Here is a 27022-nt window from a genome sequence, read left to right as displayed (position 1 = left end):
CATCACTTCCCATGTTGTGGTAACATCTACTCAGAAAAGTGACCCGTCAAGGTCTCTGCACTTAAATTCTCCATTGTCTTATGATGTTAGGTTATTTTCAAATTCCTCCTAATTCTTCACAACAGTCGTCTTTGTGAAATAGTCATGAAATTGCATGAGGGCTGTCATCTGCAGGCCAGTGATGGAGAGGTTTTGTACTCTGTGGTCATGTTCACAGGCAAGTGGCTTAAGATGTATGGTGTTCTCAGGGACAGCACCATAGAAGCCCTGTAGGATTCAGCATGTCTGATGCTTTTCTGGGTCCCTGAGCTGCACCTGTGAGGAAGGCCAGAGGTGGAGGTTGATTTGTGATTGAATGTGTTTCTCAATGCAAAGTGTGTGGAAGGAGCCCGTGGTAAAAATGCTTCAAGGCCGAAGGAAAGTTGTTCTTTGTGCTGGAACACTTTTTCCCTGCAGCTCTCCACATTGAAATATCCTCATGGCTGTTGTCTTCTCTGATGGCTAAGAGAATGGCTTTTGAGTTAGGGGTGGTGAAAGTGTGGTATTGAGAGAATTCTTCACGCTTAGTGTTCTCTAGTTTGATGGTGCCCTTGAAATGCGTGCCTGCCTTATACCTTCATGCCTGGGTATATCTGTGCACACATCCCCAAAGAGAGGTCACCCGTGGGAGGTAGATATAGAATACAACATGGCAGGACAAATGACATGGCCCTTGCAAACTGTGTACCTGCCTGCCTTTCTCAAGCACACCTGTTTTTCCTCTGCACTTCCCAGGTGGTATGGGCATGCAAAGAAAGACAGAGGCTGCAAGGGATGAACTTCATCTTGGGAGATCCCTGGAGATGGCAGGGAACCCATGGACACATGTGGCATGGGCTCCTTCGGGTGCCGGTGGATCCCTTCATATGGTAAGTGTTCATTTCTTAAAAGACCCTAATGTTCTTCCTTTACAGGGATGAATACTGTGCATGGACCAATGATGACTTCCATACATGCATTCCTTGAAAAGCTGAACAAAATGAGTGGGAACTCCGTACTATTGTCTTAGCTGAACTGAGGTCCACCAGGGGCTATAGAGGGACAACTCTCATTTTTTTTTGATGCCTGTTGCATGAAGCATTCGTCCAGGCTTAGGAAGGGATTCCGTTTGGGTGAAGGACAGTCACAGGGGAGTTGAGGCTATGTGCACAGGACTTCTGTCTACAAGGCTGGGGTAGCACACATGCAGTCCGTGGTACTAGGTGAATGTGCAGGTTGCTCGGGGAGAGTTAACCTGTAGCCTGCCTCTGGGTGGCCAAGGTTGTCCTTGACTCCTGGCTCTGGGTTCCCACAACCCCTGGAGGAAGACAAGTAATTGTGCTTGGGAAGAGAGAACAAGGCCATACTTTTGCCTTTTTTTTTTTTCATTCTTGGTTTGAGAACAGTGGAGGTCCAATCGCCTGGCATAGCTTTCATGTTGTGTTCCATGCATTGTGAGTACATGCATATGGCAGGAACACACAGGTTCCCACTGCAAGCTGGGCCCAATAGGCAAGGAGTCTCTAGCTTAACCCCAGCCCAGTGTACATCAATGGCTTCCTCATTAAAATTGCATGGCCCTGTAGCTTTTGTGAGTGACATTATAGGTGTCGATGTAAGGATGTTGAGAAGGATGCTCAATGTCAGTGCTCTTTAGCATGCTGATGCACTACTACAAGGGCACCTGAGCCCTTGTCCATGAGTTTCTGTGTCCAAAATCAGGTAAAGCCAGAGTTGGGTATCAACCAGATACCCTGCAGGAGACCAGAGGACATGGCCTTTGTGTACTGCACATCTGTCAGATTTTCTCAAGCACACCCGTGTTTCCTCTTCACCTCCCAGGTGGAAGTGATGAATTGGCCAGGCCCACGTTGGTGAGGGACAATCATCATCTCATGTTAACCTCAGAGATGCCAGGAAGCTCCTGGACACACATGGTGTAGGCTTCCTTGGAGGCTGTTGGATCCATCCTGAATGTAAGCAATTCCTTCCCAGTGCACCCTGATTTTCCTCATTTGCAGGGATGGAGATTGTGCGTGGATCGATGATGACTTCCATATATACATTCCTTGGAAAGCTGAACAAAATGAGTGAAAACTCTATACCGTCATCCTCGTCGAACTGAGGTCCAGCACATTACTCCAACAGGGGCTAGACAGAGGGCCAACATTCATTCGTTGACATGGGTTGCACCAAGGGGTCCATCCAGGCTTAGGATGGGGTTTCTTTGGGTGAATGGTAGACACAGGGGAGTAGGATCTCCCATGCACAGGACATTCCTTGTTTGAAGGACTTCTGTGTCCTAGGGCAGGATAACTCACGAGCTGTCTGGAGGACTAGGTGAATGGCAGATTGCATGGGAAGAGTTAACTGGTAGCCTGCCTCTGGTGGCCAAGTTTGTCCTTGAGTCCAAGCTCTGGGTACCGAAGTCCCCCAGAGGAAGACAGATCCTTCTGGTTGCAGGGAGAGCAAAAGGCTACACCTTTGCCATTTGCTGGCTTATTTTGTCCTTGGCTGAGGATGTTGGAGTTGTGTTTACTCAGCATAGCCTCTGTGCCTATGTGCCCATGTTGTATACTGTGCGTTGTGAGGATGTGTATTTGGCATAAACAGGTAGGCTTCCTCTCCAAACTGGGAATGATAGACAACGAGGCTCTGGGTTATCCCAAACCAGATATAGGTCAATGGCTTCCTCTTTAGGGGTGCAGGGCCTTGATTATTTTGTGACTGGCATTGTAGGTGTTGAAACAAGGATATTGAGAAGGATGCTCAACATCAGTGCTCTTTAGCGGGATGATGCATTCTGAGGGCCGCCATCCCCAAGATGAGCATACTTGTGTCCATAAATTTCTGGGTTCACGAACAAGGGAAGCCAGAGACAGGCATATTCCAGATAAACCACAGGGGGAAGATAGCATGGCCCTCGTGACCTGTGCACCTGTCTGCCTTTCTGAAGCATGCTTCTTTATCCTCTGCACTTCGCAGGTAGTGTTCGTGTAAAAGGCAAACCTGTGTCATGAGAGATGATCATCATCTCGTGTGATCCTTGGAGATGGCAGGAAGCCCTGGACATAGACGGTGTGGGCTCCCCCAGAGGCTGTTGGAATCCTCCTGGATGTAAGTGATTCCATTCCAAAGCACCCTGAGTTTCCTCATTTGCAGGGATGGAGATTGTGTGTGGATCGATGATGACTTCCATATATACATTCCTTGGAAAGCTGAACAAAATGAGTGAAAACTCTATACCGTCATCCTCGTCAAACTGAGGTCCAGCACACTGCTCCATCTGGGGCTCGAGAGAGAGGGACAACATCCATTTGTTGACACAGGCTGCACCAAGGCTTGGGATGGGGTCTTTTTCTGGCAAAGGAGAGTAGCTGGGAATTTGGACATTAGTAACTAAGAGACAGCTTGATTGAAGGCAGCCAGGTGTGTCCTCGATTTGTACCTTGGGTCCCTTGACCTCCAGAGGAAGACTATTGCTTCCACATGGGGAGACAGCACAAGGTCATTCCCAGGCACCTCTTTCACTCACTTTCATCCTTGGCATGGGACGTAGGACTTCCCATGGTGTTTGGATAGCATCAGGGGCAGGCAGTCTTCAGGAGGATGGCAATGCTGATTTGCTTTCTGCAGAGGAGCCCAGAGAGGGTATCCACACTGAACTTGTTTGTCCATAGGAGGAAACCCAAACCGCATGGTCCCAGGAGGGTCCTGGTGGTTAGAAGGGGAGAAAGCTGCACATTGCATTTACCACACATTATTTTGTCTGGGTTGTGGAGAGATGACTGTGAGCCTCTTTTGGGTGTTGTAGGGTGCATACAGTTTATTTTATGATGACCTTGGGATGCTGGGATGGGAATGTAATTGCGAATCCACGTGTTCCCACAACTCCACAGACTGACTTGGTTTGGCAGGTTTGTGTTCAGGCCCTCTGTGGAATGCTTGTCTCCATTAAGAATTTGAGATGGGGCTGGGCACGGTGGCTCACGCCTGTAATCCCAGCACTTTGGGAGGCCGAGGCGGGTGGATCACCTGAGGCCAGGAGTTCAAGACCAGCCTGGCTAACATGGCGAAACCCCGTCTCTACTAAAAATACATAAAAAAATTAGCCGGGCATGGTGGTGGGCACCTATAATCCCAGCTACTCGGGAGGTGGAGGCAGGAGAAGTGCTTGAACCCAGGGGGCGGAGGTTGCAGTGAGCCAAGAGCGGGCCACTTCACTCCAGCCTGGGCAAAAAAGCGAAACTCTGTCTCAAAAAAAAAAAAGAATTTGAGATGGTATCAGCCCAGGTCAACATGTAGTGCATACTGCTAGCAAAGGTTGTTTGCTCCCTGTTTCCCTGTGTTGATTTGGGGATGATTTTTTAGGGAAAGGCTGATGTCGTTTGCCTCTGAACTGCTCAGGCACTTCGATGCGGTTGAGGTGCTGGTGATACGTGTGTGAGTTCCCATATCATGGTGACTTCTACTCAGAAAAGCAATCCAGCAAGGTCACTGTGTTTAAATACCTCAGTGTCTCATGATGTTAGACTATTTTTTAAATGCTTCTAATTCTTCACAACAGACTTGTTTGTGAAATAATCATCATGTAGGACAGGGCTAGTGTCCACAGACCAGTGATGGATAGGTTTTGGACTCCGCGGTCATGTTTGCATGCAAGTGCCTTAAGATGTATGGTGTTCTCATCTGCAGCACCTTAGAAGCCCTGTGGGATTCAGTGTGTCTGATGCTTTTCTGGGTCCCTGAGCTGCACCTGTGAGAAAGACCCCGAGGTGGAGGTTGATTTGTGATTGAACATGTTTCTTGAATGCGAAGTGTGTTGACAGATGCTTGCAGTAAAAATGCTTCAAGGCTGAAGGAAAATTGGCCTATGCACAGGAAGAGTTTTTTTTTTCCCCAAAACTCTCCCCATTCAAATATCTCTATGGTCTCTGTCTTCTCTGATGGCCAAAGGAAGGGCTTTTGAGTCGGGGCACCAAATGAGTGGTGTCCAGAGTTCTTCACATTTAGTGCTCTGAAGCTTGCTGGTGCCCTCAAAATGTATGTGTGCCTCAAACCTTCATGCATGGGTACTCCCATGCACACATCCTGAAATGGTATCCCATGGGAAGTAGCGATAGGGTATCCCACAGGGGGTTGAATGGCATGGCCCTTGTGACCTATGTATTTGCCTGCCTTTCTCAAGCACACCCGTGTTGCCTCTGTACTTCCTAGGTGGTGTGGGCATGGAAGGAAGGCCAGTGGAGACAATGGATGATCTTGTTCTTAGCAGATCACTGGATGTGGCAGGGAGTCCTAGGACATGTGTGGTGTGGGCTTCTTCAGGTGCTGGTAAGTATCTATTCCCCAGAACCCCCTAATGTTACTCCTTTGTGGGCGTAAAGACTGTGCGTGGATCGATGATGACTTTCATACATGCATTCCTTGGAAAGCTGAACAAAATGAGTGAAAACTCTATACCGTCATCCTCGTCGAACTGAGGTCCAGCACATTGCTCTTACAGGGGCTGGAGTGAGGGCCAAGTTTCATTTGTTGCTGCAGGTTGCACCAAGGGGTTTGTTCAGTTGTAGGAGGGGCTCCCTTTCTGCAAGGGATAGTCACAGGGTTGTGGGATCTCTCATAAATAGGAAATTGTTTGTTTGAGGGACTTCTCTCTGCAAGGTAACACATACACACTGTCTGTAGGACTATGTGAATGTGAAGGTGGCATGGGAAGACTTAGCCTGTAGCCCGCCTCTGGTGGCCATATTTGTCCTTGAGTCTTAGCTCTGGGTTCCATCATTCCCTTGAGGAAAGACAGGTGTTTCTGCTTGGGAAGAGAGCACAAGGCCACACCTTTGCTGTTTTTTCCACTCATTTTCATCATTGTTCAAGGACATTGCAGTTCTGGTTATATCCATAAACAAGGAAGCCAGAGACAGGCAGATAGCAGATACACCATAAGGGGCCAGATGACACGGCCCTCATGACCTGTGAATGTGTCTCCTTTTTTGAAGCACACTCCTGTTTATCTGCACCTCCCAGGTGGTGTTGGCATGAAAGGAAAGGAGGTATCTTCGAGGGATGATCATCTTCTTGTGCGATCCTTGGAGATGCCATGAGGCCCCTGGACACATGTGGTGTGGGCTCCTTTGGAGGCTGTTGTATCCCTTCTGAATGTAAGTGTCCACTTTCCAAAGTCCTGATTTTCCTCATTTTTGGGCATGAATAATGTGCATGGATCGATGATGACTTCCATATATACATTCCTTGGAAAGCTGAACAAAATGAGTGAAAACTCTATACCGTCATCCTCGTCGAACTGAGGTCCAGCATACTGCTCATCAGGGGCTAGAGAGAGGGACAACATCCATTTGTTGACACAGGCTGCATCAATGCTTGGGATGAGATCGTCTTTGGGTGAAGTGGAGTAGCTGGGCATTTTGGACTTGTATGGCTGAGAGACAGCTTGGTTGAAGCACTTCCCTCTGTGTGGCTATGTGTGTCATCGATTCATACCCCTTGGCTCCTGCACTCCCCAGAGGAAGACAGTTACTTTTGCATGGGTCATAGCACAGTGTTGTTCCCAGGCACTTCTTCGGCTCACTTTTATCCTAAGTCGGGGGACATGGGAGTTCCTGTGGTGTATGGGTATCATCAAGGGCAGGCAGTCATGAGGAGGGTGGCAATACTGATTTGCTTCCTGTAGAGGAGCCCAGAGAGGGTATCTACGTTGAACTTTTATGTCCACAGGAGGGGGAAACCCAAGTCCCATGGCTCCTGAAGCATCCTGGCAGTGGAAGGGGAGAGGGCTGTGCATGCGTGTACCACAGCCTTCTGTCTGGGTCACAGAGCGATAACTGTGAGCCTCTTTCGGGCATTGTAGGGTGCCCATAGTCCATTTCATGATGACCTCAGGGTGCTGGGATGGGAATGTAATTGTGGGTCCACGTGCTCCTGCATCTCTGCAGACTGACTTGGTTTGGAAGGTCTGTGTTCAGGAACCTCTGTGGGATGCTTTTCCTTGGTGCATTTGTTGTGTCTGATGATAAGTGTATGGGTTTCTGTATCCTGGTGACTTCTACTCAGAAATGTGACCCAGCAAGGTCTCTGTTCTTAAATACCTTAGTGGCTCGTGATGTTAGGTTATTTTCAAATTCCTCCTAATTGTGTGTGACAATTCACACAAGTCATTGTGAAATTGTCTTTGAATTGCATTACAGGGCTAGTGTCCGTAGGCCAGTAATGGATAAGTTTTGGACTCCACAGCCGTGTTTACAACCAAGTGCTGTAAGAGGTATGGTGTCCTTAGTCATAGTGCCTTGGAAGCCCTGTAGGATTCAGCATGTCTTATGCTCTTCTGGGTCCCTGAGCTGTACCTTTGAGGAAAACCCTGAGGTAGAGGTTGATTTGTGATTGAGCATGTTTCTCAGTGGGAAGAGTGTCGAAGGAGCCTGGGGTGAAAGTACATCAGGACCAAAGGAAAATTGCCCTTCACTCAAGAAGAGGCTTTCCTTGAACCTGTCCCCACTGAAAGATCCTCATGACCTTCGTCTTCTCTGATGGCCAAGAGCAGGACTTTTGATTCAGAGGTGACAAATGAGTGGTGTTGAGAGAGTTTGTTATGCTTGGTGCTCTGTAGCTGGATGGAGCCCTCAAAATTCTTGTGTGCGTGATAGCTTCATGCCTGGTTACACCCATGCACATGTCCCAATAAGAGGGGCTGCCCGTGGGAAATACATACACGATACACCACAGTGGGATGAATGGTGTGGCCCTTGCAATGTGTGTACCTGCCTGCTGTTCTCAAATACACCTGTTTTTCCTCTGAACTTTCCAGGTGGCCTGGGCATAGAAGGAAGGTCAGTGGCCATGAGGGACAATCTTGGTCTTGGGAGATCCCTGGAAATGATAGGGAGTCCCTTGATATGTGTGGCATGGGCTCCTTCAGGTGCTAGTGGATTCCTTAGGATGGTAAGTGTCCATTTCTCAAAAGCTCCAGATATTCCTTCTCTGCAGGGACAAAGACTGCCTGGATCGATGATGACTTCCATATGTACATTCCTTGGAAAGCTGAACAAAATGAGTGAAAACTCTATACCGTCATCCTCGTCGAACTGAGGTCCAGCACGTTGCTCTTACAGGGGCTAGAGAGAGAGGGACAAATTTCATTTGATGATGCCCATTGCCCCAAGGGGTTCCATCCAGGCTTAGGATGGGGTCTCGTTTGGGCAAAGGAGAATGGCGGGGGAGTGGAGGCTATGTACACAGGAGATTCCTTGTTTGAAGGACTCTATTTGTGAGGCCAGGGTACCACAGGCTGTCCGCAGGAGTAGGTGAATGTGCAGGTTGCCCAGGAAGAGTTAGCCTGTAGCCTGCCTCTGCATGGCAGTTTGTCCTTGGGTCCTGGCTCTGGGTTTCCATATTCCTTGTAGGAGGACAGGTGATTGTGCTTGAGAAGACAGCACAGTGCCATACTTTTGTTGTTTTTCTGTTCATTTCATCATTCATTGAGGACAATGAAGTTGTGGTGAGCAGGCATAACTTTCAGGCCAGCGTGCCCGTGTTGTGTCCCATGCATTGTGAGCACATGCATGTGGCATGAACACGTAGGCTGCCACTCCAAGCTGAGTCTGATAGGCAATGAGACTCTGGCTTATCCTGATCCCGGTGTAGGTCAAAGTCTTCCCATTAGGACTGCATCGCCCCGAGGCTATTGTGAGCTGCATTGCAGGTGTGGAAGCAAGGGTGTTGAGAGGGATGCTCAACATTAGTGCTCTTTAGCGAGATGATGCACTATAAGGGCACCCTGAACCCAGACGTGCATCCCCATGTACATGCATTTCTGTGTCCATAAATAGTTGAAGCCAGAGACAGCCAGATTCCAGATGTATCGCAGGGGGCTAGATGACATGGCCCTTGTCACCTGTGTACCTGTCTGCCTTTCTGAAGCATGCTTGTGTTTCCTCTGCACCTCCCAGGTAGCATTGGCATGGAAGGCAGGCCCATGTTGGTGAGGGACAATTGTTACCTCGTGTGAGCCATAGAGATACCAGGAAGCCCCTGGACACAAATGGCAAAGGCTCCTTTGGAAGTTGTTGGATCCCTTCTGCATGTAAGCAGTTCTTTTCCAGAGCACTCTGATTTTCCTCATTTGCAGGGACAAACACTGTGCGTGGATCAATGATGACTTCCATATATACATTCCTTGGAAAGCTGAACAAAATGAGTGAAAACTCTATACCGTCATCCTCGTCGAACTGAGGTCCAGCACATTACTCCATCAGGGGCTCGACAGAGAGGGCCAACATTCGTTTGTTGATATGGGTTGCACCAAGGGGTCCATCCTGGCTTAGGATGGGGTCCCTTTGGGCAATTGGAAGTCACAGGGAAGTGGGAGCTCCCCTGCACGGGAAATTCCTTGTTTGAAGGACTTCTTTCTCCCTGGGCAGTATAACTCACCTACTGTCTGAAGGACTAGGTGAATGGCAGGTGGCATGGAAAGAATTTGTGGGTAGCCTGCCTCTGCTGGCCAAGTTTGTTCTTGAGTCCAAGCTCTGGATTCCCAGAGGATGACAGATCCCGTGGTTGCGGGGAGAGCGCAAGCCTACACTATTCTCATTTGTTAGCTCGTTTTGTCCTTGGCGGAGGACGTTGTATTTCCAGGCACCCAGCATAGCCTCTTTGCCGCATGCCCATGTCATATCCCATGTGTTATGAGGATTTGTGTATTGCATGATCAGGTGGGCTTCTGCTCCAAGCTGGGGCTGTCAGGCAAGGAGTCTCTGGGTTATTCCAAACCTGATTTAGGTCAGTGGCTTCCTCTTTCGGGATTCATGGCCCCAAGGCTTTTGTGAGCACCATTGCAGGTGTTGTAGCAACAATGTTGAGAGGGATGCCCAACATCAGTGCTCTTTAGTGGGATGGTGCACCTCGAGGGCCCCTGGCCCTGAGATGAGCATCCCTGCATCCATGCATTTCTGTGTCCATGAACAGGGGAGGCCATAGGAAAATAGCAGATGTGTCACAGGGGACTGGATAACATGGCCCTTGTGACGTGTGCAACCTGTCTGCCTTTCTGAAGCACGCCTGTGTTTCCTTTGCACTTCACAGGTGGTGTTGGCATAAAAGGCAGACTCGTATCATGAGGAATGATTGTCATCTTGTATGATTCTTGGAGATGGCAGGAAGCCCCTGGAAACACATGATGTGGACTCTGTCATAGGCTGTTGAAACCCTCCCGAAGGTAAGTGATTTCATTCCAAAGCACCCTGAGTTTCCTCATTTGCAGGGATGAAACCTGTGCGTGGATCGATGATGACTTCCATGTATACATTCCTTGGAAAGCTGAACAAAATGAGTGAAAACTCTATACCGTCATCCTCGTCGAACTGAGGTCCAGCACATTACTCCAACAGGGGCTAGACAGAGAGGGTCAACATCCGTTTGTTGACATGGGTTATACCAAGGCGTCTGTTCAGGCTTAGGATGGGGTCTTTTATGGGTGATGGGGGTCACAGGAGAGTGGTGGCTCCCACGTATAGGAAATTTCTTGTTTGAAGGACTGTCAGTGAGGGTGGGTAACACATGCATTGTCTGCAGGACTAGGTGAGTGTCCATGTGGCCTAACAAGAGTTAGCTGGTAGCCCGCCTCTGGTTGCCAATTTGTTTTTGAGTCTTTGTTCTGGGTTCTTAGGTCCCACGGAGGAAAACAGATCTGTGTGGTTGGGAGGTGGGTACAAGGCCACATCTTTGTCATTTGTTGGCTAACTTTGTCCTTGGTTGAGGACATTAGAGTTTTGGTCACCAGGCATAGCCTATGTGCCTTTGTGCCTGTGATGTATCCCATGTGTTTTGAGGACATGTATTTTGCACTTACAGGTGAGCTCCTGCTCCAAGCTGGTTCTGATACCAAAGGAGTCCCTGGCTTATCCTAAACCCGATGTAGGTTAAAGCCTTCCTCCTTAGGGGTTCAGGGCCGCAAGGCTTTTGTGAGTGGCATTGCAGGCATTGAAGCAGTGGTGTTGAGAGGGATGGTCAGTGTCAGTGCTCTTTGGCAGGATGGTGTACTGCAGGGGCCCCCAGCCCCGAGACGAGCATCCCTGCATCCATGCTTTTCTGCGTCCATGAACAGGGGAGGCCAGAGACAGGCAGATAGTAGATATATTGCAGGGGACTGGATGACATGGCCCTCATGACCTGCGCACCTGTCTGCCTTTCTGAAGCACACCTGTGTTTCCTCTGCACCTCCCAGGTAGCATTGGCATGGAGGGCAGGCCCATATTGGCGAGGGACAATTGTTACCTCGTGTGAGCCATGGAGACACCAGGAAGCCCCTGGACACAAATGGCAAAGGCTCCTTTGGAAGTTGTTGGATCCCTTCTGAATGTAAGCACTTCTTTCCCAGAGCACTCTGATTTTCCTCATTTGCAGGGACGAACAGTGTGCATGGATCGATGATGACTTCCATATATACATTCCTTGGAAAGCTGAACAAAATGAGTGAAAACTCTATACCGTCATCCTCGTCGAACTGAGGTCCAGCACATTACTCCAACAGGGGCTAGACAGAGAGGGCCAACATCCGTTTGTTGACATGGGTTATACCAAGGCGTCTGTTCAGGCTTAGGATGGGGTCTTTTATGGGTAATGGGGGTCACAGGAGAGTGGTGGCTCCCATGTATAGGAAATTTCTTATTTGAAGGACTTTGTCAGTGAGGATGGGTAACACATGCATTGTCTGCAGGACTAGGTGAATGTCCATGTGGCCTAGCAAGAGTTAGCTGGTAGCCCGCCTCTGGTTGCCAATTTGTTCTTGAGTCCTCATTCTGGTTTCCTAGGTCCCCCGGAAGGAAACAGATCTATCTGGTTGGGAGGAGAATACAAGGCCACATCTTTGTCATTTGTTGGCTTTGTCCTTGGTTGAGGACATTAGAGTTTTGGTCACCAGGCATAGCCTATGTGCCTGTGTGCCCATGTTGTATCCCATGTGTTTGAGGGACATGTACATTGCATGAACAAGTGAGCTCCTGCTCATTGGTTCTGATACCCAAGGAGTCCCTGGCTTATCCTAAACCCAATATAGGTTAAAGCCTTTCTCATTAGGGGCCCAGGGTCCCAAGGCTTTTGTGAGCATCATTGTAGGTATTGAACCAACGATGTTGAGAAGGATGCTAAACATGCTCTTTAGTGGGATGATGTACTCTGAAGGCTCCTGACTCCCAGACGAGCATCCTTGTGTCCATGCATTTCTGTGTTTATGAACAGGTGAGGCCAGAGACAGGCAGACAGCAGGGAGCTGGATGACATGGCCTTTGGAACCTGTGCGCATGCCTGCCTTTCTGATGCACGTCCATGTTTTCTCTGCACCTCCCTGGTGGTGTTGGTATAAAAAGCAGGCTCACATCAGCAAGGGATGATTGTCATCTCATGCGATCCTGGGAGATGGCAGAAGTCCCGGGACACATGGAGTGTGGGCTCTTTCGGAGGCTGTTGGATCCCTCCTGAATGTAAGTGATTCCTTCTTAAAGCATGCTGATTTTCCTAATTTGCAGGGGCAAGGACTGGATCGATGATGACTTCCATATATACATTCCTTGGAAAGCTGAACAAAATGAGTGAAAACTCTATACCGTCATCCTCGTCGAACTGAGGTCCAGCATACTGCTCATCAGGGGCTAGAGAGAGGGACAATGTCCGTTTGTTGACAAGGGCTATGTCAACACTTGGGATGGGGTCGTCTTTGGTGAAGTGGAGTAGCTGGGCATTTTGGACTTCTGTGGCTGAGAGACAGCTTAGTTGAAGCACTTCCTTCTGCGCGGCTATGTGTGTCCTTGATTCATACTCCTTGGCTCCTGCACTCCCCAGAGGAAGACAGTGGCTTCTGCATGGGGACATAGCACAATGTTGTTCCTGGGCACTTCTTTGATTCACTTTCATCCTCATTTGGGGACGTGGGCGTTCCCATGGTGTTTAGGTAGCATTGAGGGCAGGCAGTCCTCAGGAGGATGTTGATGCTGATTTGCTTTCTCCAGAGGAGCCCAGAGAGGGTATCCATGTTGAACTTGTATGTTCATAGGAGGAAACCAGTCCCATGGCCCCTGAAGGGGGCAGTGGGAAGGGGAGAGGTCTGCATGTACATGTACTGGACAGCATATTCCATGTGGTCGTGGAGTGATGCCTGTGGGCCTCTTTCGGGCATTGTAGGGGGCCCACATTTCATTTCATGATGACCTCGGGGTGCTGGGACAGGAATGTGATTGCGGGTCCACGTGTTTCTGCAACTCCTCAGACTGTGAGATGCTTGTCTCCATTAGGCATTTGAGCTTATATCGGCCCAGGGTTTCTACGCATCGTAGGTTGTGCATACTTTGCCTCTGAACCACTCAGACACCTCGATGCAGTCAACGTGCCCGATGATAAGTGTGTGAGTTCCCATATCCTGGTGATCTCTGCTCGGAAACATGGTCCAGGAAGGTCTCTTTGCTTAAATACCTTAGTGGCTCGTGATGTTGGGTTATTTTCTAATTCCTCCTAATTCTTCCCAGGAGTCTTCTTTGTGAAATAGTTATCTTGTTGTAGGACAGGGCTAGTGTCCACAGGCAGTGATGCATAGGTTTTGCACTGCGCGGCCATGTTCAAAGGCAAGTGCCTTAAAATGTGTGGTGTTCTCAGCCACAGTGCCTTAGAAGCCATGTGGGATTCAGTGTGTCTGGTGGTCCTCTGGATCCCTGAGCTGCACCTGTGAGGAAGACGCTGAGGTAGAGGTTAAGTTGTTATTGAACGTTTTTCTCAATCTGAAAAGTGTTTAAGCAGCCCAGGGTGAAAAGTCTTCAAGGCTGAAGGAAAATTGCCTTTTGTACTGGAAGAGTTTTTCCCCAAAACTCTCCTCATTTAAATAGCCCTGTGGCCTGTGTCTTCTCTGATGACCAAGAGGAGGGCTTTTGAGTCAGTGGTGACAAATGAGTGGTTTTGAGAGAGTTCTTACACTTAGGGCTCTGTAGCTTGATGGTGCCTTCAAAATTAACATGTCTGCTATCTTCATTCCTGGGTAGACCCATACACCCATCCCAAAAGGGGAGTAGCCTGTGGAAAGCACATATGGGATATACCACAGTTAGTCGAGTGGAATGGCCCTTTTGACATGTGTACCTGCCTGCCGTTCTTAAGCACACCCGTTTTTCCTCTGCACTTCCCAGGTATTGTGGCCATGGAAGTAAGGCCAGTGGCTACGAGGGACAGTCTTCATCTTGGGAGATCCCTAGAGAGGGCAGGGAGCCCCTTGACATGTGGAATGTGGTCTCCGTTGGGTGCTGGTGGATCCCACAGGTTGGTAAATGTCCATTTTCCAAAAGCCCCGATGTTCCTTCTTTGCAGGGATAAAGACTGTGCATGGATCGATGATGACCTCAATACATGCATTCCTTGGAAAGCTGAACAAAGTGAGCGAAAACTCTATACCGTCGTCCTCGTTAAACTGAGGTCCAGCACGTGGCTCCAACTGGAGTTAGAGAGAGAGAGACAACTTCTATTTGTTGATGTGGGTTGCACTAAGCCATCCATCCGGGCTTAGTATGGGGTCCACTTTGGATCAAAGGGAGTCACAGGGCAGTAGGTGCTCCTGTGCAGAGGGGATTCCTTATGTGAAGGACTTGTCTCTGTGAGGCTGGGGTAGCATGCACAATGTCTGCAGGACTGGGTGAATGTGCAAGTGGCACAGAAGAGTTAGCCGGTAACCCACCTCTGTGTGGCCAAGTTTGTCCTTGAGTGCTGGCTCTGGGTTCCGTTGTCCCCCAGAGGTAGATAGGTCCTTGTGGTTGGGAAGAGAGCCCAAGGCCACACCTTTGTTGTTCTTTGGCTCATTTTTTTTCATGGCTGAGGACTTTTTAGTGCCCATGGTGTTTTTGTAGCAGCAGTGGAAGTCAGTTGTGAGGAGGTTGGTGATGCTTATTTTCTTTCTGGAGAGTACCCTGTAGATCAGCTCCATTTATGATTTGTGTGTCCCCAGGGAGAAACTGAAATCCCATGGCTGGTGATGGATACTCCAGGTGGGAATGAGAAAGCGCCATACATGTGTTGACTTGGTACCCTAAGATGAGGATGGTCCGCCACATTTACGAGTCTGTTTTGCATGGTGTGTACTGCACATCACAAATGCCATGTTGGCCCTGGGGTGCTGGGAATGGAATATGATCTGATGTCTACATGGGAGTGCCTTTCAGCAGATTGCTTTTGTTTCCTGACAGTCTTTGTTCCATCCCCAGTCACATGTGTTTTTCTCCAGGGAATGTTTTATTGGAGTATATCGGGTTGATATCAGAAAAAAAAAAATGTTGTGGTTATCCCAACATTAAGTGTGGTGATGTAACAGCAGTGTGGATGGTAGCTCAAGTGAACAGCAGCAAAACCAAAATATATTGGTTTACGTAAGTGACCCCATTCTCTCCTATGTATGAAGTCTGGTATCAGTCTCTTTCTGCAATAATCTCAGTGATCTGGAAACTTTTTCAGGAGGTCTTTTTTAGATATTTTATGTCCTTGTGGTTGTACTTGTACTCCTTGCAGTGCTAAGTCTGGGTCATTCTGCTATCCTAGTGCTACTGGAATTTCTGTTGTTTTAGGGGCACTGTCTGGTCATTGTGGATACCTCTCTTGGGGCCCTTTAAGAAGAAGTATGTTAGAGGTCAGTTTTGGGGCCGTGTTGACCTCCTGCCTAAGGTCAAAGGCAGTCTTCTTCCTAAATCTTATTGCAGGATTCACTGCCCAGGGGTTGTGTGACAGGGAGAGCACAAAATTAGGTATCCCATGTGGACTTGTGTCCAATATCAAGGCAGTGTTGGATAATTTTCTATATCCGCAAGGCTCCCACTGGACTCTTTATGTCCAGCAGACATTCACAGGCCAACTTTTCTCTTACACAGGGGTCCTCATTCCTGCCATGTGTAGCTTCCATGGAACCATCATTCAGGTTTTAAGTGCAAGGATTTCTTTCAAGAGTTTAATTTGTTTCTTTAACACACCGTTTTCTTCTCTATAAATTCTCCTTTCCGTGGTTTGTAGCACAGATGAAATTGCCAGGTCATATTCTACATTTCTGCCCAATCTTGGATTAGTGAGCCTTTGAAATATGTTCCGTGATCACTGGCAATGGTTCTTGGAATACCAGACCTTAGTTACAAGCATTGCAGACCTACAGAGGTTTGTAGTTATTTTTAACTGCATGAAGCAGTGGGTTTGTTTGTATCTTGTCACTCATGGCTGTCAGCAAAACTTAGGTGTTACTAAACCAGACCACACCCACGAATTATAGTGCCTCTGGTTCCTTCTGTAGTAGCCTGTGGGAAGTAGATACAGGATGCACCACAATGGAATGAATGGCATGGCCCTTGAGACCTGTGTACCTGCTTGCCTTTCTCAAGCACACCTGTTTTGCCTCTAATTCCTAGGTGGTGTGGCATGGAAGAAGGCCAGAGGCTGCGATGGATCATCTTTGTCTTGGGAGATTCCTGGAGATGGTGGGGAGCCCCTGGGCACGTGCAGCACATGTGGTGTGGGCTTCTTCAGGTGCTGGTGGATCCCTCAGGATGGTAAATGTCCATTTTCCAAAATCTTCTGATATTCCATCTTTGTAGGTACAAAGACTGTGCATGGATCGATGATGACTTTTATACATGCATTCCTTGGAAAGCTGAACAAAATGAGTGAAAACTCTACACCGTCATCTTCGTTGAACTGAGGTCCAGCACGTTGCTTCAAAAGCGGGTAGATAGAGAGGGAAACTTCCATTTGTTGACGCAGGTTACATTGAGGGGTTTGTCCAGGCTTAGGATGGGGTCCCCTTTGGGCAAAGGGAGTCACAGGGGAGTGCGGCCTCCTGTGCACAGGAGATTCCTTGTGTGAAGGATTTATCTCTGTGAGAGCAGGGTAGCACAGATAACTCTATGCAGGAGCAGGTGGCACAGGAAGAGTTAGCTGGTAGCCTGTCTTTGCACAGCCAGGTTTGACTTGTCCTAGCTTTGCGTTCCCTCATCCCTTAGAGGAAGTCGGTTTCTTCAGAAGACTTAAATTTGTGGAATTTAGTAGAATATTATCCACATAATGTTCCCAGTGAATGCTAGGCATATCACCCAAGATGGCCAGGCCTCTGGCCATAAACCATAGTAAATAGTAGGGTGTGCATATATCCATTAGGGAGAACCTGAAAGGTCCTTTTTTGGCCCTCCAAGGTGAATGCCTGCACAAGCAAGCAAAGCACGCTATCTGCTTGCATGAGCCCCATGTACCTGGCCTGGCCTGTGCTCCTCACCATGTCTCCCACTTCTGCTGCCCCTTCGCCTTGCCAGGTGGAGTCTGATTTTTGCCCCTGCTGCCACCACAGGCCACCTGGAGCCCCAGCCAGTTTGAGGAAAGTGGCTCTGCTTGATTTTCCTTTTTTCTTTTTTTTTTTCCTCTTTTTTCTCCATTTCTGACTTCAGCAGGTGGGACTTGGAGCTTTTGCTTCTGCAGCCACAGAAGACTCCCCAGTGTGGAGGGCTATGGCTGTGGGCTCCCTAAGCATCTCTCTGCAGAGCCCCTCTGTTTTCCATTTTACCCACCATGTCAATAATTTAACACAGTGGCGGAGGAGTTCATGTCTCTTCCTATTTGTCATTACTCTTCTAACTTGCACAGCTGTACTCGGCTACTTGTCAGAATAAGAGAAAAAGCAGTGGAACCAGGAGGATCCTACAAGAAATATTCCATTTCATTTTTGTTTGTGTATATACCTTTCCTGTTTAAATGTGGACTTTGATTTGATATGCTTCCAGTGCAGATACAGATCCCATATGTAAGAGAGTATGGAGTTGCATGGAAAGAAGACTTGTCATTTTCCTGTACTGTTAGTGTTCTAATATATCTTCGTGGTTTTTGCCTCTTCTGGCTTTAGAAGATACACCAACATGGTTTGCAACATAGCCTCTTCTTATTTTAGTAAGGGACCAAATGTGCATGTCAGTAACAGGTGTTACCTTGAATTGGGATCAGTGCTTGTGTGACTATATTCAGTGATGTCATTTTCTGTCACACTCAAGTCACAAAATATTTAACCACTTATTTTTTTAATCTCTGGAGGAATAATCCAAAAGATTGTACTGGTAAAGCCAGAACAATTTCCAGTTATGCTAATTATTTGTATAATACTTAGTTGGATTTATCTGTGGTTTGTTGGCTTATTTTCCTGTAGCTTTTCAAGGTTTTTCTGTGAGTTCTGTTAAAGAGTCTGAAAACGGAGCGTAGAAGACAAGCTTCGATTTCCAGGATGGTTGTGTTTTCCAGGGAGGCGAAGGTAAACCATTGGCGCAGCCCTGCCTCCCACAGGTAATTCCGGGTGCAGTGTTTCATATCTAGATTAGGACTTCTATCCTACCATACTTCTTTGTGGGCAGGTATTTTTGGGGATAAAATTCTTGTTTTCAGCTGTGTAGATGTCTTGCACATACTCTTGTGATGGTTCGATTTATCCATTGTGTTCAGCACGTTTCAGTGAGCAAGATATGGGATTTAATTTCCAATATAAAATCCGTGACTGCTGGCCGGGCACAGTGGCTCATGCCTGTAATCCCAGCACTTTGGGAGGCCAAGGTGGGCAGATCACGAGGTCAAGAGATCAAGATCATCCTGGCCAACATGGCAAAACCCCATCTCTACTAAAAATACAGAAATTAGCCATGCATGGTGTTGTGTGCCTGTAGTCCCAGTTACTCAGGAGGCTGAGGCAAGAGAATCCCCTGATCCTGGGAGGTGGAGGTTGCAGTGAGCTAAGATCACGTCACTGTATTCCAGCCTGGGCAATGGAGACTCTGGCTCAAAAAAAAAAAAAAAGAATGTTATAATTATTTTCAGCCTCATGTCTCCGTGTCACACACAGGTCCAGGAAGCTGTGTTTTTTTTTTTTTTTTTTTTTTTTTTCAGAGTATTTTCTTTCTTGTCCAGATTAGCTAAATTTGATTGTTCTATGCTAAATTCACTTAATCACTACTCTATTATTTTTGAATTTTTTAGTTCCATTTTTTCACTTGGTTCTTTTTTTTAAAAAAACTTCTACTACCTTTCTGAGATTTCTACTTTTTTACTTTTTTCAAGAAGCTTTATAATTACTTGCTAAAGCATTTTTACCGTGACTGTTTTTAACTTCTTCAGATAACCACATTTGGTTAATCTTGAGGTTGGCTTGGTTAGCTGTCTTTTCTCATCCTGCTTCTGATTTTCCTTCTAATTGTGATTTTTCCGGTTCTTGATAGATGGGTGATGTTTTAGTTTATCCTGCATTTTTTTTTTCCTTTTTAAGTTAGGGGCATCTGAATCTATTCAAATGTTTTATTTTAGCAGGCATGTGCCCTGTTTAGGTTTAATTTGAATGTCCTGTCCTACTTTTGTAGGCCATGTTTTCGCAGGCAATCTTGCTATCAGAGCTGGGGGGATGCTGTTTTGATCACTTAGTTTATCTGATGTTGCTGGGCCTCCAACTGGTGCTGACTGGTACTTCCTGAGATTGCTAAGGTTTTTCTGTACTCTGAGATGCCGGGTATCTCTGTGTAAGGGGAGGAGACTCTGGACCACAGGAATGAAGAGACCATCTTAGGTCAGGCAGCTCAATCATATGCGATAACCTGGGTCAACCAGCCAGTAGCCTCATGAAGTATGGGAGGGGATTCTCCAGTGTCAGCATTCAAAGACATGAGTTTTTACTTCTCATTTTCTTTTAAGTGAAATAATCACATGGAAATTAAAGAATAAATATCTTATATGAAATATATGAAACTTACATGAAATATAAGAATGTGAGAAGGCCTACAGCGTGGGGATCCCCAGGCCATTTGAACAATGAATGTCTGTGTTACACATTTTTGCTCACTTTTTCTGTATTCTTGTAGTTCATCGTGGAACCAGCACAGATTTTCATATGAAAGTTATATTTTTTTTTAACCTCAAAAAGTGACAGAATGGAGTGTATCATGAAAAAGTCTGACATCAAAACCTCAAAATGTGATATTGGTAAGCATTTTGTCCTGAGAATACCAGCATTTCCTCTTAGGGGATCATGACACTGCAGTGACCATGTGACCCTGGCTGTGCTAGTCAGCCTGGGCTGGTCATTGACTATGATGCTGGTCTCCATGTGATTGACTAGTGTGGGTCAGTGCCTCCAAAGGTGTCAGCTGTGTGCTGTGTCTGCCACATATCTTGGGCTCAAGGTCCCTTTTATAAATGTGCCTGGATCGATGATGACTTTTAAATGGATCTCATCGGAATCTGAACAAAATGAGTGACCAAATCACTTCTGTGCCACTTCTGTGAGCTGAGGTCCAGCACAGGGGCCATGCCAGACAAACACATGGAGGGTGTTCGGTTTGTTCAGCACTGGTACTAAAACGGCCTGTGGAATTAGAGAGCTAACCAGCTGACATACAGTACAGGAAATTACTGGACAGTTACCTACCAATATGTGGTTGGGGGTAAGTTGGAGACTCTTCAAATGCTTGGCTGGTAGCATGTGTACACTACAGTGACCAGACACTGGGGAGCCAGCACAGGAGTTATAGGATTTATAGGAAATTATTGTGTGAACCCACAAGCCATTCAGACATTTGTGTGAGCACCCAGAATATTCTGGTTGATGATTTGTTGCTTGATGGCAAAGAGATGTCAGCATTCAAAGACATCATGAGTTTTTACTTCTCCTTTTCTTTTAAGTGAAATAATTGCACAGAAATTAAAGAATAAATGTCTTATATGAAGTATATGAAACTTATATGAAATATAAGATATTTATTTGTATCATATAAGATATAAATATCTCATGAAATCTTATAGTATATTTTCATTTGATTGCCAACCCAGTCACTAGGACTGAAACAGTTGTTTCTTTTTCGTTTTCCCATCAACCGAGCAAGCTATTTAATACATGTTTCAGTGCTGGTTTCAACTACATGTTGCAGCAAACATTTTTAGAAGTGATATTTCAAATTCTTGGGTTTTCACATGGATTTCATTGTCTTCTTTCATATGTCCTCCATGTGTGACCACTGTATTAATTAAAAGTTGTAATAAATGATTTTGAAGTGTATGTGCTGGAGGAACTTTGGGACAAATGTTTTAGAAAACATTATTTCCATACAATTTGGATCAAAGATGTGAGCATAATTGTTCTTGTTACACAAATGGTCCATTGAGTGTCTAATGTGAATTCTTATAACTGCTTATAACAAAGTAGTCCATTAAGCAAATTTTGTTTCACAACTTTCCTAATTTCCCCTGTACTCTGTAGATTGGGTGAGATAGAATTCCATGGAATTTCATTGCCAAACCAGTGAAGTGCTAATTTTGACATTTGTACCAGCTAACGTAGCTGTGAAGAAACACACCAATACGCTTCTAAGGTAACATTCAATTTTTAGTGAATTTATTTTTGTGAGTTATTTTTATTCTTTTAAGTAATCAAGAATTTAGGTTCACAAAGAATTGGTTAATACTAACAGTTTCAGACATTAATATTCTGATGAGCTGAGGCATCAATCTCCTTTTTATAAAGATTTTGTTCTTTTCTCTACTTTGAATAACATGAAATGTCCAACAGGAGTTATATGTTAGTGTATATTCCATGTATGTTAATAGTGAAACATCCTGTATTATGCAAGGCTAAAAATTGTCCATGTATACTTCTCAGATTCGTATACATACTCTCTTCCTACAGGACAACATAGACCAAGATCTAGGTTTCATATGGATGAATTTATTCTTCCCTTCGAGGCAAGACAAGAAGGAAAGAAAGTATTGGGAATAATGCTGCCCTCCCATCCTCAAGGGCCAGTGGGAACTCTAATATTGGTAAGCCTTTTGTCCTGGGAATACCAGCATTTCCTCTTAGGGAATCATAACACTCTGGTAACCGTGAGACTCTGGCTATGCTAGTCTGCCATGGGCTGGTCAATGACTGTGATCCTGGTCTCCATGATTGAATAGTGTGGGTCAGTGTGTCCCAGAGTGACAGATGTGCTCAGTGTCTGCCACATATCTCAGACTCAAGGTCCCGTTTATAAATGTGCCTGGATCGATGATGACTATAAAAAAATGGATCTCATCGGAATCTGAACAAAATGAGTGACCAAATCATTTCTGTGCCACTTCTGTGAGCTGAGGTCCAGCACTGGGACCATACCAGGCAAACATGAGGAGGGAGTTTACAGGGACTAGGGTATTGGAAAACTAACCTACCCATATATATTAGAGCAAATGAATTGTTCTCAGGTCTGTAAATATCTAGCTGTGGTTTGACATAGCAACTCTCTTTGTACTTGCTTGGCAGCATTTATAGAAACAGCTGGTAGACCCTGGGGAACCAGGACATAGTGAGATTCATGGGACGTTATTGCACCTACTCTTGAGCCGTTCACACATTTGAGCTCGCAGAATTTTCTGGTCTCTTGAGGGTAATGAGATGGTCAACATCCAAATGAGTCTCTTGAGGGTAATGAGATGGTCAACATCCAAATCCAAAGATACTAATGAGATTTCACTTTTTTTTTTTGAGATGGAGTCTCATTCTGTTGCCCAGGCAGGAGTGCAGTGGCATAATCTCGGCTCACTGCAACCTCCACCTCCTGGATTCAAGAGATTCTCCCACCTCAGCATCCTGAGTAGCTGGGATTACAGACGTCCGCCACCACGCCTGGCTAATTTTTGTATTTGTAGTAGAGATGGAGTTTCACCATATTGGCCAAGCTGGTCTCGAACTCCCAACCTCAGGTGATCCACCCACCGCAGCCTTCCAAAGTGTTGGGATTACAGGCGTGAGCCACTGTGCCCGGCCTTATTTTTTATTTTCAATTAAGTGAAACAATTACATGGAAATTGGAAAAAAAAAAAAAAAAAAAGGTACTCTAAGAAGACTACTCTAGTGTATTTTAATTTTCTTGCCAATTCAGCCACTAGGATTGTGTCATTTGTTTTTTTAATTTTAGTTTTTCGTATCAAAAAGCAAACCACTGTTTATATTTGAGTGCTGGTTTCAACTGTATGCTGCCTCAAATAAACTTAGATTATATTATAAATTCTTTTTTACATAGATTTCATTGGCTATATTCGTATATCCTCAAAGGTTCCCATTGTGTTTGAAGAGATATCCTAATTGTAATAAATGCTTTTGATTGGTGATGCCAGGGAAGCTTTGAGACTAATGTCTCAGATTTTTTTTAAAAAAAGTTTATATTCTGTAGTGATCAGAGATGTAAGAATAATTTTTCTTGTCATTCACTGGATAGTCCAGTAAGTGTCTAGTGTGAATTCTTATATTCACTTGTAACTAAACATTCCATTTGGCAAATTTTGTTTCATAACTTCCCTAATTTCCTCTACACTTTGTAGATTGGGTGAGATACAATTCCATGGAGTTTTACTGCTGAACCAGTGAGGGGCTAATTTTGTCATTTGTACCAGTTAACTAATTTGGGAGGAAACAGAACAACACACTCCTGAGGTAGTATGCAATTTTTAGTAAATTTATTTTTATTATTTTTAAAACTGTCAGTGATTTGGTTTGGTGAACAATTGGTTAATACAGACAATGTTAGGAATTATTAATCGGATGCTCAGTTTCCTTTATTTTTAAGATTTTTTTCTTCTCTGTACTTTGGATAACATTTAAAACATTTCTAAGAATTATAGATTAGTATATGTTCTATGCTGATAAATAATGAAACCTTTTGTCTTATACAAATTTTTAAAAAATGGAGGTGTGTGTGCATGTGTATATATATAAATATATATGTATATATATATATATATATATAAAATCTCTTCTCATAAGATGATGCAGACTAAAACTACATTTTACATTTTGTATGCCTAAGTTTATTGTTTCCTTGTGTCGTAATATGATGGAAAGTAATGGGAATAATTCTGCTTCCTGTCCTTAGGGACCAGTAGGAATTTTCCCATGATAAGCATTTTGTCCTTAAAATACTGACATCATGTTAAGAGATCATGACACGCCAATGACCATGAGACCCTGCCTATGCTAGTCAGCCAGGGGGCTGACCATTGATAGTGATGCTGGTCTCCATGATTAAATAGTGTGGGTCAGCATGTCCCAGGGTGACAGAGAGCTGTGATCAGTGTCTGTCACATATCTCAGACTCAAGGTTCCTTTTAAAAATGTGTCTGGATCGATGATGACTTAAAGATTGATCTAATTTAAATCTGAACAAAATGAGTGACCAAAACACTTCTGTACCACTTCTGTGAGCTGAGGTCCAGCACAGAGACCACTCCAGTCAAACATGTGTTGCCTGGCGTTGCAACTAGTTGGTCAGTTAAAAGCAACCACAGGGACTGGGGTTAAAAGCAACCACAGGGACTGGGGTATTTGAAAACCACTTGAGTGCGTTTATTAGAGGAAATGAATTTTACATTTGTGTATAAAAATTCAATTGTAGGGTAAAATGGAAACTCTGAGAGTTTGGTTGGCAGCGTCTATATACCATAGAAACAGAGCCTGGGAAGCAGAACAGTGAGACCCAAGAGAAATGTTCCTGCCTATACTTGGTCTGTTCTCACATTTGCCTGAACTACTGATTGACCTTTTGAGGGTGATGAGATGGTCAAAATCCAAGGATATGATGAGTTTTTACTTCTCATTTTCTTTTTTTTTTATTGTTATACTTTAAGTTTTGGAGTACATGTGCAGAACGTGCAGTTTTGTTACATTGGTATACACGTGCCATGGTGGTTTGCTGCACCCATCAACCCATCATCTACATTAGGTATTTCTCCTAATGCTATCCGTCCCCTAGCCCCTGACCCCCTGACAGGCCCTGGTGTGTGATGTTCCCCTTCCTGTGTCCATGTGTTCTCATTGTTCAACTCCTACTTATGAGTGAGAACATGTGGTGTTTGGTTTTCTGTTAACATGTTAGTTTGCTGAAAATGATGGTTTCCAGTTTCATTCATGTCCCTGCAAAGGACATGAACTCATCCTTTTTTATGGCTGCATAGTATTCCATGGTGTATATGTGCCACATTTTCTTTATCCAGTCTATCATTGATGGACATTTGGGTTGGTTCCAAGTCTTTGCTATTGTGAATAGTGCCGCAATAAACATATGTGTGCATGTGTCTTTATAGTAGCATGATTTATGATCCTTTAGGTATATACCCAGTAATGGGATTGCTGAATCAAATGGTATTTCCAGTTCTAGATCCTAGAGGAATTGCCACACTGTCTTCCACAATGGTTGAACTAATTTACACTCCCACCAACAGTGTAAAAGTGTTCCTATTTCTCCACATCCTCTCCAGCATTTGTTGTTTCCTGACTTTTTTAATGATCGCCATTCTAACTGGCATGAGATGGTATCTCATTGTGGTTTTGATACACATTTCCATAATAACCAGTGATGATGAGCCTTTTTTCATGTTTGTTGGCTGCATAAATGTTTTCTTTTGTTTTACTTCTCATTTTCTTAAAGTGAAACAATTTCCTGTGGTATCTTCCAAGTATATTTTAATCAGTTGCCAACCCAGCTGCTAAGATTGAACTGTTTCTTTTGTTCTCTTTTTTTTTCTATTAATTTAGCAAACAATTTCATATATAGTTTGCTATCCTTCTCCATGGGGCCTGCATCTTCAGATTCAACTAGCCATGGATTGAAAATACTTGACAAAAAATTGTATGGTTTCATCTGTACTGAACATGTACAGTCTTTTTTTTTCTTTTTTTCTTTTTTCTTTTTTTTTTTTTTTTTTTTTTTTTTGAGACAGAGTTTCACTCTGTCACCCAGGCTGGAGTGCAGTGGCACAATATCAGCTCACTACAACCTCTGTCCCCGGGTTCAAGTGATTCTCCTACCTCAGCCTCCCGAATAGCTAGGATTACAGGCGCCCACCACTGTGCCAGGCTAATTTTTGTGTTTTTAGTAGAGATGGGGTTTCACCATGTTGGCCGGGCTGGTCTCGAACTCCTGACCTTAAGTGATCTGCCTGCATCGGCCTCCCAAAGTGCTGGGATTACAAGCATGAGCCACCACACCCAGCCAAGTGCAGACTTTTTCTTTGGTCATTATTCCTTAAACAGTACAGTATAACAACTATTTACGCAGCATTTACATTGTATTCAGTATCATGAGTAATCTAGAAATGATTTCCTGCATATAGGAGGATGTACATAGGTTCTATGCCAATAGTGCACAGTGCTCGCTGTGTTTAAAGAAATATTCTAGCTATAGAATAAATAATTTTGAAGTCAGTGTGCTGAGAAAACACTGACATGGATAGAAAATATTCTATCTGTCTAGAATAGAAAAAAATAGAATAGAAGAGGAAAAAATTCTGTCTGTATCAATCTGATCAAAGATGTGAGCATAATTATTCTTGTCATACATATAGTCTAATGAATGTCTAAAGTGAATTCTGCTTGTAACAAAATATTTCATTTGGCTAATGTTGTTTCACAACTTTCCTAATTGCCCGTGTACTTTGTAGATTGGTTGTCACGGAATTCAATGGAATTTAACTGCTGAACCAATGATGCGCTGATTTTGTCATTTGTACCATCTAACTCATCTGGGAGGCAACAAAACAATATTCTCCTGAGGTAACATCCAATTTTTAGTAAATTCATTTTTGTGGCTTGTTTTTATTATTTTTTTAAGTAATTGAGAATTTCATTATATGTGCAAGGAGTCAATACAAATGTATTAGGCATTCAATACTCATGAGATATCTGAGCCTTCAGTTTCTTTTATTTTAATATTTTACATTTTTCTCAACTTTAACATCAGAAACATCCTATAAGTGTAATAAAATTCTTATACTTTACACATAGTTATATAGTAAATCCTCCTGTCTTATTTAAGTTTGAAAAATGAACATGTATACTTCTCATTCCCATGTATATAATCTCTTCCCACAGAATGAGGTGGACCAAGAAACTGCACTTCATATGGATGAATTTATTTTTTTCCTCATGTGGAGACATGAAGGAAAA

The 27022-nt window shown here is 44.8% G+C and overlaps 1 protein-coding gene and 15 non-coding genes across 62 annotated transcripts in view; all 16 read left to right on the top strand.

The window, feature by feature from the left end:
* LOC100935796 (uncharacterized) overlaps positions 1 to 27022 on the top strand; it is an 83119-nt gene that overhangs the window by 40120 nt on the left and 15977 nt on the right. For 21 of the 47 annotated variants that reach the window (XR_010137415.1, XR_010137425.1, XR_010137408.1 and 18 more), the window contains 18 exons: positions 775 to 908; positions 1861 to 1994; positions 3004 to 3135; positions 5236 to 5352; positions 6046 to 6179; positions 7841 to 7974; positions 8982 to 9115; positions 10114 to 10246; positions 11255 to 11388; positions 12268 to 12509; positions 14199 to 14328; positions 16446 to 16586; positions 18224 to 18357; positions 19914 to 20034; positions 21308 to 21419; positions 21734 to 21867; positions 23404 to 23515; positions 26518 to 26629. The gene's annotated coding sequence lies outside the window, so the exon portion shown is untranslated. Of the gene's footprint in view, positions 1 to 774; positions 909 to 1860; positions 1995 to 3003; positions 3136 to 5234; positions 5353 to 6017; positions 6180 to 7840; positions 7975 to 8019; positions 8123 to 8981; positions 9116 to 9160; positions 9266 to 10113; positions 10247 to 11254; positions 11389 to 12267; positions 12510 to 14198; positions 14329 to 14376; positions 14442 to 15007; positions 15134 to 15263; positions 15426 to 16445; positions 16587 to 18223; positions 18358 to 19913; positions 20035 to 21306; positions 21420 to 21733; positions 21868 to 22570; positions 22786 to 23403; positions 23516 to 24473; positions 24583 to 24705; positions 24801 to 26517; positions 26630 to 27022 lie in introns of those variants that run through there. The other 26 variants (XR_010137411.1, XR_010137406.1, XR_010137403.1 and 23 more) reach the window with 21 other exon arrangements.
* Positions 971 to 1062, top strand: LOC112129252 (small nucleolar RNA SNORD116). The gene has a single exon (XR_002911665.1). It is a non-coding gene; the product is annotated as a small nucleolar RNA SNORD116 (small nucleolar RNA).
* On the top strand, positions 2057 to 2148 carry LOC112129231 (small nucleolar RNA SNORD116). Its single transcript, XR_002911645.1, has one exon. It is a non-coding gene; the product is annotated as a small nucleolar RNA SNORD116 (small nucleolar RNA).
* On the top strand, positions 3198 to 3289 carry LOC112129234 (small nucleolar RNA SNORD116). The gene has a single exon (XR_002911648.1). It is a non-coding gene; the product is annotated as a small nucleolar RNA SNORD116 (small nucleolar RNA).
* On the top strand, positions 5415 to 5506 carry LOC112129237 (small nucleolar RNA SNORD116). The gene has a single exon (XR_002911651.1). It is a non-coding gene; the product is annotated as a small nucleolar RNA SNORD116 (small nucleolar RNA).
* On the top strand, positions 6240 to 6331 carry LOC112129230 (small nucleolar RNA SNORD116). The gene has a single exon (XR_002911644.1). It is a non-coding gene; the product is annotated as a small nucleolar RNA SNORD116 (small nucleolar RNA).
* Positions 8035 to 8126, top strand: LOC112129235 (small nucleolar RNA SNORD116). Its single transcript, XR_002911649.1, has one exon. It is a non-coding gene; the product is annotated as a small nucleolar RNA SNORD116 (small nucleolar RNA).
* Positions 9178 to 9269, top strand: LOC112129236 (small nucleolar RNA SNORD116). The gene has a single exon (XR_002911650.1). It is a non-coding gene; the product is annotated as a small nucleolar RNA SNORD116 (small nucleolar RNA).
* LOC112129238 (small nucleolar RNA SNORD116) lies at positions 10309 to 10400 on the top strand. Its single transcript, XR_002911652.1, has one exon. It is a non-coding gene; the product is annotated as a small nucleolar RNA SNORD116 (small nucleolar RNA).
* LOC112129229 (small nucleolar RNA SNORD116) lies at positions 11451 to 11542 on the top strand. The gene has a single exon (XR_002911643.1). It is a non-coding gene; the product is annotated as a small nucleolar RNA SNORD116 (small nucleolar RNA).
* Positions 12566 to 12657, top strand: LOC112129228 (small nucleolar RNA SNORD116). Its single transcript, XR_002911642.1, has one exon. It is a non-coding gene; the product is annotated as a small nucleolar RNA SNORD116 (small nucleolar RNA).
* LOC112129240 (small nucleolar RNA SNORD116) lies at positions 14394 to 14485 on the top strand. The gene has a single exon (XR_002911654.1). It is a non-coding gene; the product is annotated as a small nucleolar RNA SNORD116 (small nucleolar RNA).
* On the top strand, positions 16649 to 16740 carry LOC112129239 (small nucleolar RNA SNORD116). Its single transcript, XR_002911653.1, has one exon. It is a non-coding gene; the product is annotated as a small nucleolar RNA SNORD116 (small nucleolar RNA).
* Positions 20256 to 20347, top strand: LOC112129256 (small nucleolar RNA SNORD116). Its single transcript, XR_002911666.1, has one exon. It is a non-coding gene; the product is annotated as a small nucleolar RNA SNORD116 (small nucleolar RNA).
* LOC112129257 (small nucleolar RNA SNORD116) lies at positions 22088 to 22182 on the top strand. The gene has a single exon (XR_002911667.1). It is a non-coding gene; the product is annotated as a small nucleolar RNA SNORD116 (small nucleolar RNA).
* LOC112129260 (small nucleolar RNA SNORD116) lies at positions 24201 to 24292 on the top strand. The gene has a single exon (XR_002911669.1). It is a non-coding gene; the product is annotated as a small nucleolar RNA SNORD116 (small nucleolar RNA).

Source organism: Pongo abelii, chromosome 16, assembly GCF_028885655.2.
Source record: "Pongo abelii isolate AG06213 chromosome 16, NHGRI_mPonAbe1-v2.0_pri, whole genome shotgun sequence".
NCBI lineage: Eukaryota > Metazoa > Chordata > Mammalia > Primates > Hominidae > Pongo > Pongo abelii.
This window is presented reverse-complemented; position numbering and strand designations above follow the sequence as displayed.